This window comes from Cydia pomonella, unplaced genomic scaffold (genome assembly GCF_033807575.1).
Source record: "Cydia pomonella isolate Wapato2018A unplaced genomic scaffold, ilCydPomo1 PGA_scaffold_74, whole genome shotgun sequence".
Taxonomy (NCBI): Eukaryota; Metazoa; Arthropoda; class Insecta; order Lepidoptera; family Tortricidae; genus Cydia; species Cydia pomonella.
The window spans coordinates 109,577-123,006 of NW_026907907.1; the positions used below are offsets into that span (position 1 = coordinate 109,577).

The 13,430-nt window shown below is 35.2% G+C and overlaps 1 protein-coding gene across 1 annotated transcript in view; it reads right to left on the reverse strand.

Annotated features, from left to right (window-relative positions):
- LOC133534236 (uncharacterized) overlaps nt 1-9,943 on the reverse strand; it is a 58,188-nt gene extending 48,245 nt beyond the window's left edge. Inside the window, exon 1 of the mRNA XM_061873331.1 lies at nt 9,788-9,943. The gene's annotated coding sequence lies outside the window, so the exon portion shown is untranslated. The remainder of the gene's footprint in view (nt 1-9,787) is intronic.
- Nucleotides 9,944-13,430: the final 3,487 nt, after the last annotated feature.

Consider the following 13,430-nt stretch of genomic DNA (forward strand, 5'->3'; position numbering starts at 1 on the left):
ATTCGAATCAGTCGATTATCTTCAAAAAAAATTGTACATTGAATAGAAAACTTTTCAAGTTGCACGGTGCACCATATGTCCGATGTCAGCACTTCGACGGATAACTTTATTTTATTACAAGTTTGCGTAACTCGAGCATCTTGACGTGGCCCGCGAAACTTTGTGACATGTTAGACACGTCCCGAAGTAAATTCGACTCCTGTCAATAAAAAGAAATGTACTGTGAAAAGACGGTTAGTTGCTTTAGATATTCTTTACTTATAACTTTTGTTACGTTACAGCTGTAGATTAAATTGAGGCCGATTCGAACTTATTAATTATGTTGAATTAATGTAATTCGTCACAAGTCATCATTCTCCTATGCACCTTATTCGTACATATATTTGTGCGAGCGAGATGCACTGAGTAATCAAAATCAGACCGATTTCAGACCAATATCATATATATGTCGAAGTCGGAAGACGAGTACGTAGATACTTGATGAACGCCAGCTAAAACGATATAAAACATAAAAATATAAATTATAAGGTTGACTGCGACACTTTCCTATTCCAATCTGACTGACGATGCCTCTCAGGATGCCAGCTCTTTTCGGGCTGTCATCAGAATCAGCCAGGAACCAATCCATTAAAGCAGCTGTTCGGATCATACAAATAAAAGTCACTGTATCGCAGTCAAACACATGCACTCAAGCATAGACTATTTCAATTCTTGACATTCCATCAAACGCAGCCATCATAAGAGACGGTCTGCGACATATATGTGTGTTCTATTAAAAGATAAAGGTCCCTTTTAGTTTTCCATAAATAACTCCTAAACGGTGGCCCATGGCATAAAACGTTCCTAAAGTAATTTACACATAAAATTATTTTCAAATAAGATTCTGTGCACTTTTTCGGTAGGATCATTATTCAATGAGATATAAGGAGGGAAGTTGTCTACTTGCCATGGCACTTCCTTAACAATTGGGTGGAGGAAACCCTAATTCGAGAGTCATAGAAATCAAGGAGTCTTTGCCTAGCAGTGGGACGTGGGGCAGTTAGATTGGCTAGTAAAAAATGGAGGGAAGAAGGTAAACAAATAAAAAAGGCACGTATAATTTTTTAAAACTAAAATATTATCATTATCGCCGTCGTCGACGGTGACTTCGATGGAGGCTCCGTTAGTGCATGAGCCGCAGCATAGAACCAGACACTAGACTAGGACAGCATGTAATTCCTGCTTTCCGTCAGCCGCATCGAACCCCACACCGAGTCGTGCAACGGCAAAATATTACGATAACTTTCCCCCTTTAATATCTTCAATTATTGACCCAGCGAAACAGTGTTCAAAAAATCTTTTTTGCAGAAAATTGTATGTAGTACTTAGGTATATCATTTTTTTCCTATTGGCCACCGTTTACCAGTTATATACGAAAAAGTAAAAAAAAGGAACCTGTATACTCCTTTCTACTCGTTAGTTTCGCCCCTATCCATCAGTACTTTTAATATATGGGTTAAACACCATTTCCTACAAATTCGCTTTTTACATGATTTTGTCCCCTATTTGGGAGTTTTTGGTTTTCATTTGGTGAGCTACTTCTAGCTCCATCATCAAATCAGCTTGCTCAATGGTACCAAATTATTGTATTGTCCTCTATATTAAATATATTTTATATACCTGGGAACCTAGCCAAGATAGCAATCATTTGCAGCGAACGAAACGAAACGCTATCCTTACCAAATATTCTTAACGATTATATTAGCGTTTTGTTTCGTTTTCTGCAAACAATTGTCATTTTGCGAACTGCGATTAATTTCTTGTGGTTTCAGAACTGCGAAAAGTGTAACGTACGGCATGCTTCATAAGCGCACTTGCAAGACTAAAACCACAAGAAATTAATCGCAGTGCGTTCTGAGCCTTAGGTCGATACGATACGATGAATTTTATTACATATGTTTGTTAGTGTGGTTTGCACGCAAGCACGTACTTTCATTATAGTTAGTTACAGTAAAGTTTATAAGTTATAATAAGATACATACGAGTGGTAAATATTGAATTAGTTTGATTAATAAAATATAGTGTTTACGTTTCAAAAACAGAATAAGTGAAAATATGGACTCTTGTATGACAATATGAAATACTGAGAACCTTTCAAAGATATTAATAAATGTATCAATATATCCCCATATTGATATCATGCGGCAAAAGTATTGAATGCTATGATATTACAAAGCGTAGGTAGACGGGAAATTAATATTGGCGGTAGAGCTTACCATTCCAATATGTACCTGACGTCATCAAGTTATGAATAAACTCTGGCAAAATTCTTTACTTTTACCTTTACATGTAGTTTCATTGATTCTTACTTATTACATATCTTTAGTATATAAGATGCCTACAAAATTAAATATAACCTTTCAATGAAGATATTGGCCTTTATAGAAATTTATTGATTATAATATTCTTGGGAAGGACTAAACTTATAGGTACAGTCAACTATAAATGTAGTGGATGAGACCAAACATCCAAAGTTTAGACCGTGCTAAAACTAATTAATATTTTAACCGCCGTAACCTGATATATGAGACACTATCCAGCTCAATTCGCCGCAGCCTGATAAATAAGACAAAACTTTGTGTAACTTCGTATTCGTACCAGCGGCGATACGACAGTTAAAAGGTTAACAAGATTCGAGCTATTAGAATCGACACGAGAACGCTCGATGAAAAATTCTAAGCGGTTAAAAGGTTAACAAAATTCGAGCTATTATAATAGATTTACAAAGAAGAGATAAGCAGCAGCAGATAATCCTGGTGCGTTGTATGTACGCTTGGTACAATTGTTTCTGATTGTACTTCCACTACAAGACAAGCCTTCAAAAAGTTGATTTAATTTAATTTTACTTAGTTTTTTTTTAGAAGTTGATTCAATTAAATTTTTCTTAGTTTTTTTAGTACTTTTCATATTTTCAATATTAATATTGTATTATTTGTACTAAATGTAATTTATTACTCCAGCAAAAGCTTTTTTCTCTCCATTAGAAATGAGGCTATTCGATTACTTTGTGTATTTACTAAAATTAACAATACCGTTAGAAATTTGAGTCTATTCTTGATGAAACAGTTTCAAGCCCGTTCATGTAAAACCACTTCGGTTAAAAATGTTGTTGAATTCGACGATTTTTATTTCGATATCTCTTTGTTTGAAACCAATAGGCCTACAGTTTAACATTCAGTAGGCGATTTTTCGAGATGAGCTATCTTGCGTGACATCGGTGGCCAATTTTTTTTATTTCCTTAAATCCTTAAATTAAAATAAATAGTAGTAGAGGCCTCCATTAGACTTTAAAGTTTTTGAAATATTTATCACTATTTTATATCGATGGTCAAAAACTCCACCGAAACCTAGTAAAATCAACAACACCGATATCAAATTTAATCGCTATTTAAAAATTACAGAAATAACAAAAATGATACAGAGGAGATATAATAATTACAAATGTATGTACTTTTGGGGATTTTTTAATCACTTACAATCGCGTTCATAAATATGTATACATTTCTTCACCTTAATCCATTGCAATAAGGAGTAACAATATATACATATTTATGAACTCGACTGTACATAACGAAAACGATACATGCACTAACCCTGTGTAAGTAAATTACTAAACAGATTTTAAAAAAAACATGGCACCAAACGCGCCGAATGACGAACACATCTTTAAAAATCGCACACTGACTGCACCTCCACTTTGTTCAACGGTTAAAGTACAACTGAAACATGGTGTATTTGAGCCCCTGAATACCCTAGTCTACTGGTTTCCTGGTACTTTGTAAGAGTACCGACACATTTTACATATTCCACTGAAATCAGTCACTAGCCCGGGACACATCGTACATTTGTTTTTGTTCAATGAGTTTAGTGAACCCATTATCTTGATATAAAAATATAATAAGTTAGCTTTTAAGGTATTAGTTATCATATTCTTCTATATAGAGATCCCCAGTATAACTCCAATCCAATCTAAAGCCCCGTCTTGAGTAATGATATTTTACACAAGAAATATGGGTACCTTATTAATATTTTTTTCTTGGATTCTACAAATAATAAATAAATAGTTTGATAGTGTCCCAGACAGAATAAAGGGTGAAAGATCACGCCTGAATTTATTCAGATTTATTGAATAGTAAATTCTACCATTTTTTGCCCCGACACGTAAAAAAGCTGCTCTGAAGAAATGTTTGTAGGCGGCTGCCAAATATTAGGGACCAGAAAAAGATAAGCATCCTTACACCACTGGAGACCATAGGGCTGGCGCTTATCTCTCCCATCGTATATCCCTGGCAATACAGAGAGGTAACGCGGCCAGCGTCATGGGATCTATGCCGCAGGCGGAGACTTTAGAAGGGTATTCTTTTTATAACTTATTTGTTAATTAGTATATCTTTTAGTTTTAGTTTTATTTAATATTAGTTTAATTTTTAAGTAGTTTTGTTTTATGGCTAGTTTAGTTTTAATTTTATACCTAGTTGGTTTTTAAAACAGTGTTTAATTAATAATGCATTTTATGAATAAAATAGTCCTTACTGATGAATATAAAGTAAATAATATAATAAAGTCAGTGAAAAAAAAAATTAACATATTTTTAGGCAACCTTTTATTTATTTATACCAATGAACATAAAATAATTAAATTAAATAAAAAGTAATATTTTATTAAGACAATATTATGCAGATCGACCTCGTCCCACATCTGGAACATATTTTATTTGTTAAAATATAATTTCCATCCAGTAAACAGATCACTGAAGGTCGACCTGACTCGGGATCTTGGACCAATATGATTGTTGAACTGACATGCGCTGCCATTGACTGCTAATTTTATTTTAATTTTAATTTTTGTTTATTTTTAATTTATTTTATTCCTTAAATTAACACTTACAGTCAAGCTACACATGCCAAAAAGAGTGTCATTATATAAGCATTGAGACTAACAATTTTGATAAACAAACTGTTGTCCTTCTTAGTAGTCATATCCTTTTCCCAGTGTTCGTAGTCTAGATGATGTAACTATCAGTACTTGTACCATGAGTCACTGACAGTGTCAAAATTGACATATACGCTATCGAGAACGTAATTTACATTCTATACTTCTCGCTCGCACTTATATGCAAGTACGAGCGAGATGCATAAAAAGTAAGTTACGTTCTCGATAGCGTTTATGTCAGTGCCGAACTGATGGTAGCCACACTTATGGTCTTCGTCTACTTTACTCTCCACTTGGAAGCCGCTTTGTCAGCTAATCCACAACATCTACAGATGCATCGTAACGAGTATCTACTTATTGAGCAAATGGAAAAACACGTTAACTATGGGTCTGTTAAAAAGTTTTTGGCCTGTGAGATCATGATTATTACAAGGTTAATTTAACTTACTTTGAAGAAATGGAACAATCATTTAATTTCAATTATTTATCGAATCTGGGAGATCCATATAGTGTTAGTAGTACAACAAATCTTTAATTAAATACAAAATCTTAAATTCGATTTAATTATCGAAGTCAGTTTTTAATGAAATCACAATTCGGTTTAATTATTCTAAATATTTAGTTATATTAAGTTAATATTGTAGGTGGTTCAACCCTATAAGCTAGCTATACAAATAGCTAAAGTTATGCACAGATAACTATTGATAAAACTATCATCATCTTACATAAGTAAGTAACTTAAGGTATAACACAAATTCTCCTGAGGCATACACTTTAAGGACTGTTACATTCTTTTGCCCGTTTTCCATACTAGCTTAAGGTACAGATGACTTGAGATAAACCTTGATATCCTCAGCTAATACTTTCATATGCCGTTCCCTCCAAGGACCAGTAACATTTTCTCGTCAGCTATCATTGCGTCGGAATTGCCGCGCGGAGACTCGAGGGAACGTGACAATGGTGGCGGGACTCGAGTGCCGCTTTGTATGTAAAGTATCTATTATTGCTATTCAAATGTCAATCTAAATGTAATTGTGACACTTGCTGTTTTCGCTTGCGTTTTAATATTTGTTGTGGTGTTAATGGAGTGACTTAGGGTTTATCTGGTGGTTATGATAATTTGCTGTCAAATCATAAATGCGGCGAGGCCGATGAGACTTGAATAATACTTTGTATGTATAGTAAATAAATATATATTTATATTTTGTTAATTTTCTATATGTATTATTCGTGGATAGTTCTTAAATGAACGAAAGAAAATAGTACTCATATATAAGTTTTGTATATGTAAAGTATCTTTATTATCTACTACAATGATGTACAAATTTACCACGATGCCTAAAATTAATAAAATGAAATACTTTTTAAACATCAACTTTATTCCCAACTGCACTAAATACGCCTCTAAAGTATTGGATTGATAAAAACAAATCACACGATCTCAAACTAATGAAGTTTACTATCGAAGTGTACCTCAATTATTTTTTTTAATATTTAAAAGTCTCTCATCGAATCTCAAAATAGTTTGATGTCACCGTAACACACCCTTTTATCTATTCAAGAGCAAATACAAAGGGGTATTTTGTATGTAAATTGTATGTAAACTTGCGCACGTTTATATTGCTTTTGATTATTCTAAATAACTTTATGCGTAGGTTGGATATGGAGTGGGTAGAATGGAAAAATCTACTGGTTAGTAGGTGGATAACATACAGACCGAAACATTGTACAAGGTAGGTACGTTTCATTTTCATTAAAAATAATATATCCCGCGGTAATGCAATTGTAATTGGAACTGAACCTTTGAAGTGACTGTATTTTTTACAGCAAGCAGCAACTACATTTCACCGCATTGTAAATTGAATCAAAATTTAAAAGAATACTGTTCGATATGAAGTGTGAGTCGTTGTCGCTATAAATGTTACAATCGGGTTGTCAAAGCAGCAGCATTATTGTCACAATGTTGCTGGTGCAGCTTTGCTGCAGCGAAAAATAGGGACTGGCTCTTTTAACCCTTTAACGGTCAAGATTTATAAAACATACGACTTAAGCCGCATCGCCTCCTTAAAGTCCAAAAAAATTTAATGTTGAAAATTCAAGATAATGTTGTTAAAGTTTGCCTTTAAAAGTATTTTATACAATCGTGATACAAAAGAGAGCTTTTAGTCGAGTACCGTGTGGCAACGAAGCTTGCTGAGTTGCCTAAGTAAGGTACGAGATTGAAAAGCTTGATTATATCACTATTTTATCAAGACTTTTTCTACAAGTCATCTAAAATAACACATTTTTACTATAAAACCTGAATGATTAATGTAAAATTGATATCACAGTAGACAAAAATGTAGACATTTAAAGTTTCAATATCGTCATAATCAAACTCCGTTATCAATGTTGCAGGTCATTATATTGTATTTGTAAGTATTTGGTATAGGTATATAACTGTAAAAACCCGTTTTAGTGAAAACACGTTTTCCCTAGTTAAAACTAGTTTTCGCAAGGTGCTTAAGTGGAAACTAGTACTGTAGCACCTCCTTAACCTACAATTCCACACAGACGTGTAGACACACCTTCATCATACACACGTCTGTGAACCTCTTAATCTTCATACACTCACCATTCATCACATTCACTCTAAATCAATCACTCAATCACCTCGCGTGCGCCATATCAATAGTTCGTTTCCGGCATGCGTTTGAGATGCAACGTGCGCGCGACCTCATAGTTTTCCCAGCGAGTGCTCTTTCCCCTTACGGCTGTTTCGCGTAAAACACAGGACCCTTATTAACCGTCCCCGGTTATACGTGGCGCCCAGCGTTCGGATTGTGTTGTGAGATAGTGTAGTGAGTGGAAATCGCGTGCGAGATGCCACCCAAAAAAGACATGGCTGCCGCTGATCTTAATACCGAAAACGGTGCGAAGATTAAAACATCTTCGACGTCAGCTACACCGGAGCCATCTTTTAATGTGACGATGCCACAAGAATACCTAACTATGTTGTTGCAACAAATGCAGCAATCACACAACGAATTGTGTGAGAAGTTAGTGACGGCGACTCAGGCTACAACGCATCAACGTGACAGACATTTTGCCGGTTGCAAACTCAGCTTTAGCGGAGCTGAAGAATCCGTTGAAGACGCCTTAGAGGTTTTTATCGATGGTATTCAGACATACAAAGATTGTGCTAATATATCCGATATATATGATCCGGTTATAGTACTAACTAGGATTTTTCAGACAAAAATAGTTTTTAAAAAGTGCTTCCGGGAAGAACTAGTTTTGACTACTGGTTCAATAATTGAATTCAGTGAAAACTAGTTTTGACTAAACGTGCTTATTGGTTACTGCCAGCCTAACACGCTCTTCCTTGCTTCTCTTGTCATCGCACCTCTTTTGACTCTGGCAGAATACTATTAAAACAAGTTTTAACTAGAAACGCGTTTTCCCTAGTCAAAGCTAGTTTTAACTAAAATTTATTTTGAATAATTAGTGAAAAATTGTTTTCACCACGGCGTTTCAGAAAACTAGTTGTATATATATATATATATAGTATTTTTTAATGTAAATATTTAGATTATACCACATTTTATTTTAATAAAAATATAAGCAATACAAACCTTTCTCTGAAATCTGTTTTTACCTTGAATATTCATATTACTTCGTAAACATTTGTAGTTGATCAAATAATAATACGGCAATTTTCCTGTTATGAAATGATTCGGTAAATACTTACTTGTACAACTTTACGGACTAATGATTTTGTACCGCCGTAATATATTTCTACGAAAATATCGTAGTACATTTATTTCAATATGATGTTGTTAACATATAAGTATATAGTGTCATTGACGACGACGCGTGCCTTGACTCGTAATGTCATGTTCTTAAAGGTTAGATTTGACAAATGTGCGCGTCATCGTGGATGACACGAACTATAGAGTTGCACGGTGAAGGCGTCGTAACTACTTGAATCTGAAACCGACATCCAGTGGGTTCTGCGAATTCCCATGTTATGTGGTCTTCAAAAGCATCATATCTAGTTTTAGTTAGTTCATTTATGTATCTTTAATATTTGTTTTTAGTAACAAATTAGTATTATAATATATTCTTTAAATGTGCATTAATGATGATTTTTGTTATTTGAGTAGAGAAGCGCTTGTGGCCTTAGCGGTAAGAGCATGCGACTTGAATCCGGAGGTTGCGGGTTCAAACCTTGTTCGGAACTTATGTACGAAATATCATTTGATATTTACCAGTCGCTTTTGGTGAAGGAAAACATCGTGAGGAAACCGGACTAATCCCAATAAGGCCTAGTTTACCCTCTGGGTTGGAAGGTCAGATGGCAGTCGCTTTCGTAAAAACTAGTGCCTATGCCAATTCTTGGGATTAGTTTCCAAGCTCCCATGAGCCGTGGTAAAACGCCGGGACAACACGAGGAAGAAGAGTCTTGACTTATATAACGTAAAACAGATAACCTTCAAAAATAAAGTCTAGTAAAGTCTAAATTACACATCACATACGTTATTACGTATACAATTAAAACTAAAATACAACTAATATCTAAATGTAAAAATAAATAAAATTATCCTTTACATTAAAATCTACAGCTAAACATAGATAAAACTAATCTTAAATAAATAAATTAATACAAATTGTCCCCCCGTGGTATGCTAACGTAGAAGCTGGCAGCATTTCCCCGCTGTATCACAATACTAAATCATTTATTAGACAATTAGTATAAAAATTAAAGTTTTATTTTTAATGTTGTCACTAACCATTAAAAAAAAAGTTATAACTATAAAAATTCCTACAAACTTACCTTTCAATTATCATGCATCCAATTTAATCAAAATTAGAGTCCAAGCACAAAAATATTTAGCAAACACTATTCAGTCAGTGAACAAAACCACCCTGAAACTTGTGATCGTAGCGGCTACGGCGACGTAGACACGCCTACGGCGTAGCGAACCGGCGCGGTCGAGCGTCTACGAGCAACTGGGCGCATCGCTCGCCGCTCGCTCGCGGTGCAAGCCCGGCGCGGACCATTCTTTATTCCTTCCAACTGCACCCAATACTCACTCTTAATTGCTCATGCATTTGATATGCGTACTTAATAAAATATTACCAACCTCACGCATACATAAGTTTTCACTTAAAATATTTTAAAACATTTTTACCGGGCGTCCTATCTCGTACTATATATAAAACCTAACGGGCTATTTCTTTTTATTTGGGATACAGACACAATTTCAAAATGCTGTATTTGCTCCCCTTTGATCGCCATACATTAAAAAGGGTTTAGCTTTCACGTTAAATCGAAATTTATTTCCGGTGCGTTTTACAGAGCAAAGCTTTATGGCGGTCAATATACTTGGTACATGTTTAGTACCAGACGGATAAAAATGGAGAAATTATAAAAATAATGCTATACATTTCTTTGAGTGAAACTGAACCACATGAAAAATAATATCCCATTATGATATTAAAGAAAATCCCCAAAGCCACCGGTAGCTTTATGAAAGAATTTTATAATAAAGAGAAGAAAATTATTCAATTTTCCTTGAAAACAAAGATGGAGCCGAAAGAAATTCCGTTCCCACCTGGGGCTCGGGGCTAGTCGAATTTATTAGCATTCAAATGATTTATAACTAGCGAGCAGCAGCTGAATATTTTCTGATTCGTCTTAAATTAAATTCTTTCATTCCTTTGACTGGATTTCATTAAGGGTAACGAAATGCCGAGATGAAAAAGAGATAATCTGACGGCGCGATGCGTGCGCGTGGCGCGCCGCCCGCGGACCCGCGGAGTCGCGGACCTGCGGGGGGCGGACCTGCCCCAAACTTATTCACCTATTTGCTTTAGAGAAGAGGCTGTGGCCACAACAAGGCACTTAAACCTGAAGCAGAATTTTGAATTGACATCTGACCAGAAATTGATCTATTCTATGAGTTATGACATTACTCGCAGTGCATATCGCTCGTACCAAAGTTACGAGTATATGGGGGAGAGTCAGCTGTATCGTACCGCCGGTTAAATCGTATAATTTTCCCACTAAACAACTTAGTTTATTTACACATAATGCACCAAACAGTGCTCTAATGGAATTAAGCTATGGCATATCTAATCAGATATGGCATATGACTACCATCGAACAAAAGAGAGAAGAAATATATTTTTCGTCAGACTTGATCTAACTTTTAATGTGTATTGTAATACCATAATTTATGGTCAAGATAAGTTAAAAATACCAAATTAAAAGTATGTTACTATAAATATAAACGGGCTTACTGTGTAGGTGTTAAAAATTGTCTAGTTTTTATACTTTGGTTATTATACTGATTATTTAATAAAAATAGCTAGTCGTTTAAATCGTACTATAGCATACTGGCATAGGTACGATTTAAACGACCAAGTATTTTTGAGTCGTGTAAGTATGATTTCGGATTCCCGTAATAAATATTTGTTATTCAAACCTAAAATAAGCAATAAACTTGCAAAATGTTTCATAGATACAATTTTATTATGGGTGGTACGATTTAACCAACTGGTCGAGTAAATCATACCGATGGCAGTGCTTCCGAAGAAATGCGTTTTGACTTTGTTAATTTAATCTCGGAATGCTCATCTTCATAATGAATGTAGCCTAGTAACTGAACTTTTATATGCACAGTAAAACATATTTGTAACTACCTCCAAAAACTAAATATCCAAGTTTATGTAAAAACTGGTACGATATATCCGACTCTCCCCTACGAGTATATCTTTGCTCGTACTAATGAATTACTCGTACTATTGAGAATATTGTCAAACCAGTATCAAATATTAAGATTATACCATAACAGCTGCCGCCCGCGTGGAATAATGATGATGATTAATAAAAACCGGACAAGGCGAGTCGGGCTCGCCCAACGAGGGTTCCGTACTTTTTAGTATTTGTTGTTGTAGCGGCAACAGAAATACATAATCTGTGAACATTTCAACCGTCTAGCTATCACAGTTCATGAGATACAGTCTGGTGACAGACGAACAGACACAGACCAACGGACGGACAGCGGATTCTTAGTAATGGACCCTATTTTTACCCTTTGGATACGAAACCTTAAAAGCTGTTTATAAATACCAAATTTGTAATAAATCGTTTCAGCTGGCAACAGACAGACAGCAACGTTTCTTCAAACAAAAACGTCACTTTTGACATTGACATATCCGTTTCATATCATATCTAGACTTAATATTTGACGTATCTTAAAGTACGAATCGGGCCGAGAGCTACTTTCGTATTTATGACATTAGTAGGGATTTAACTACTTTAAATTGTCTAGGGACCTGGACGATTCGACGGACTTAATAATCTTGTTATGAAACAGTTATGGTTATGATATGTCAGCTGTCAACGGTGATATTACTTCGACCAATATTATTTCATAACAAAGTATAGCAATTTTAATAGGCCTCCTAGAGCGGCATTTGAACTCTCTTTGATTGACCGAGCGAAAGCGAAGGTCTCCGTTCCATGTTCTCCTCTACAGGTCGCATTTTTTAACCGATTTTGGTGAAATTGGTTAGCAGGTTCATAAAGTATATAATTTATTATCGATTTACATTTTGGATTTTTTTCAAAAAGCTACCGGGGTTCGCAAGGTCTACACCTCACAAAGCCACTAGTTTTATATTCTTCCAATATTATCATTAGTGTTTATTAGTATGATTAAGATGCACTGTGAGTAACCGCTGCAGCGGTAAGAGCGTGCGACATGCAATCCGGGGGTTACGGGTTCAAACCCCGGCTCGTACCAATGAGTTTTTCGGGACTTATGTACGAAATATCATTTGATATTTACCAGTCGCTTTTCGGTGAAGGAAAACATCGTGAGGAAACCGGACTTATCCCAATAAGGCCTAGTTTACCCTCTGGGTTGGAAGGTCCGATGGTAGTCGCTTTCGTAAAAACTAGTGCCTACGCCAATTGTAGGGATTAGTTGCCAAAGGGATAATGTCTAGTCTGTCTGCGGTAAGATTGCTAGCCAGATTGCAACGCCAAGTGTGGCGTCCGAAAACTAATCGATGTCCATGGGCGGCGGTAATCGCTTACCATCAGGTGATCCGTCTGCTCGTTTGACTGCTACCTTATATTATAAAAAAAATGAATAAGTAAAAATATACCTCTTGTGAATATTTAGATAACAAAGGCTAGCAAAATGACGTGCTCAAGTCAAACTATTTACAAAATCTGAATTGTATACTAGTTAAAAATCGAGGCAAAGTGCAGCTTTGAAATTATACTAGGTAAATCGCGCGAAGAAAGATTTTGTGTATTTTTTATCGTCACTAATGCCACTATTGTATTAGAAAAAAATAAATTAGCTGAAGAAATAAATTGATAAAATTATCATAATTTTATTTATTTTATATACTTAAAATCGGAACCGGGAATTCCCGTTCTCGTCACACTTATTCAGTAC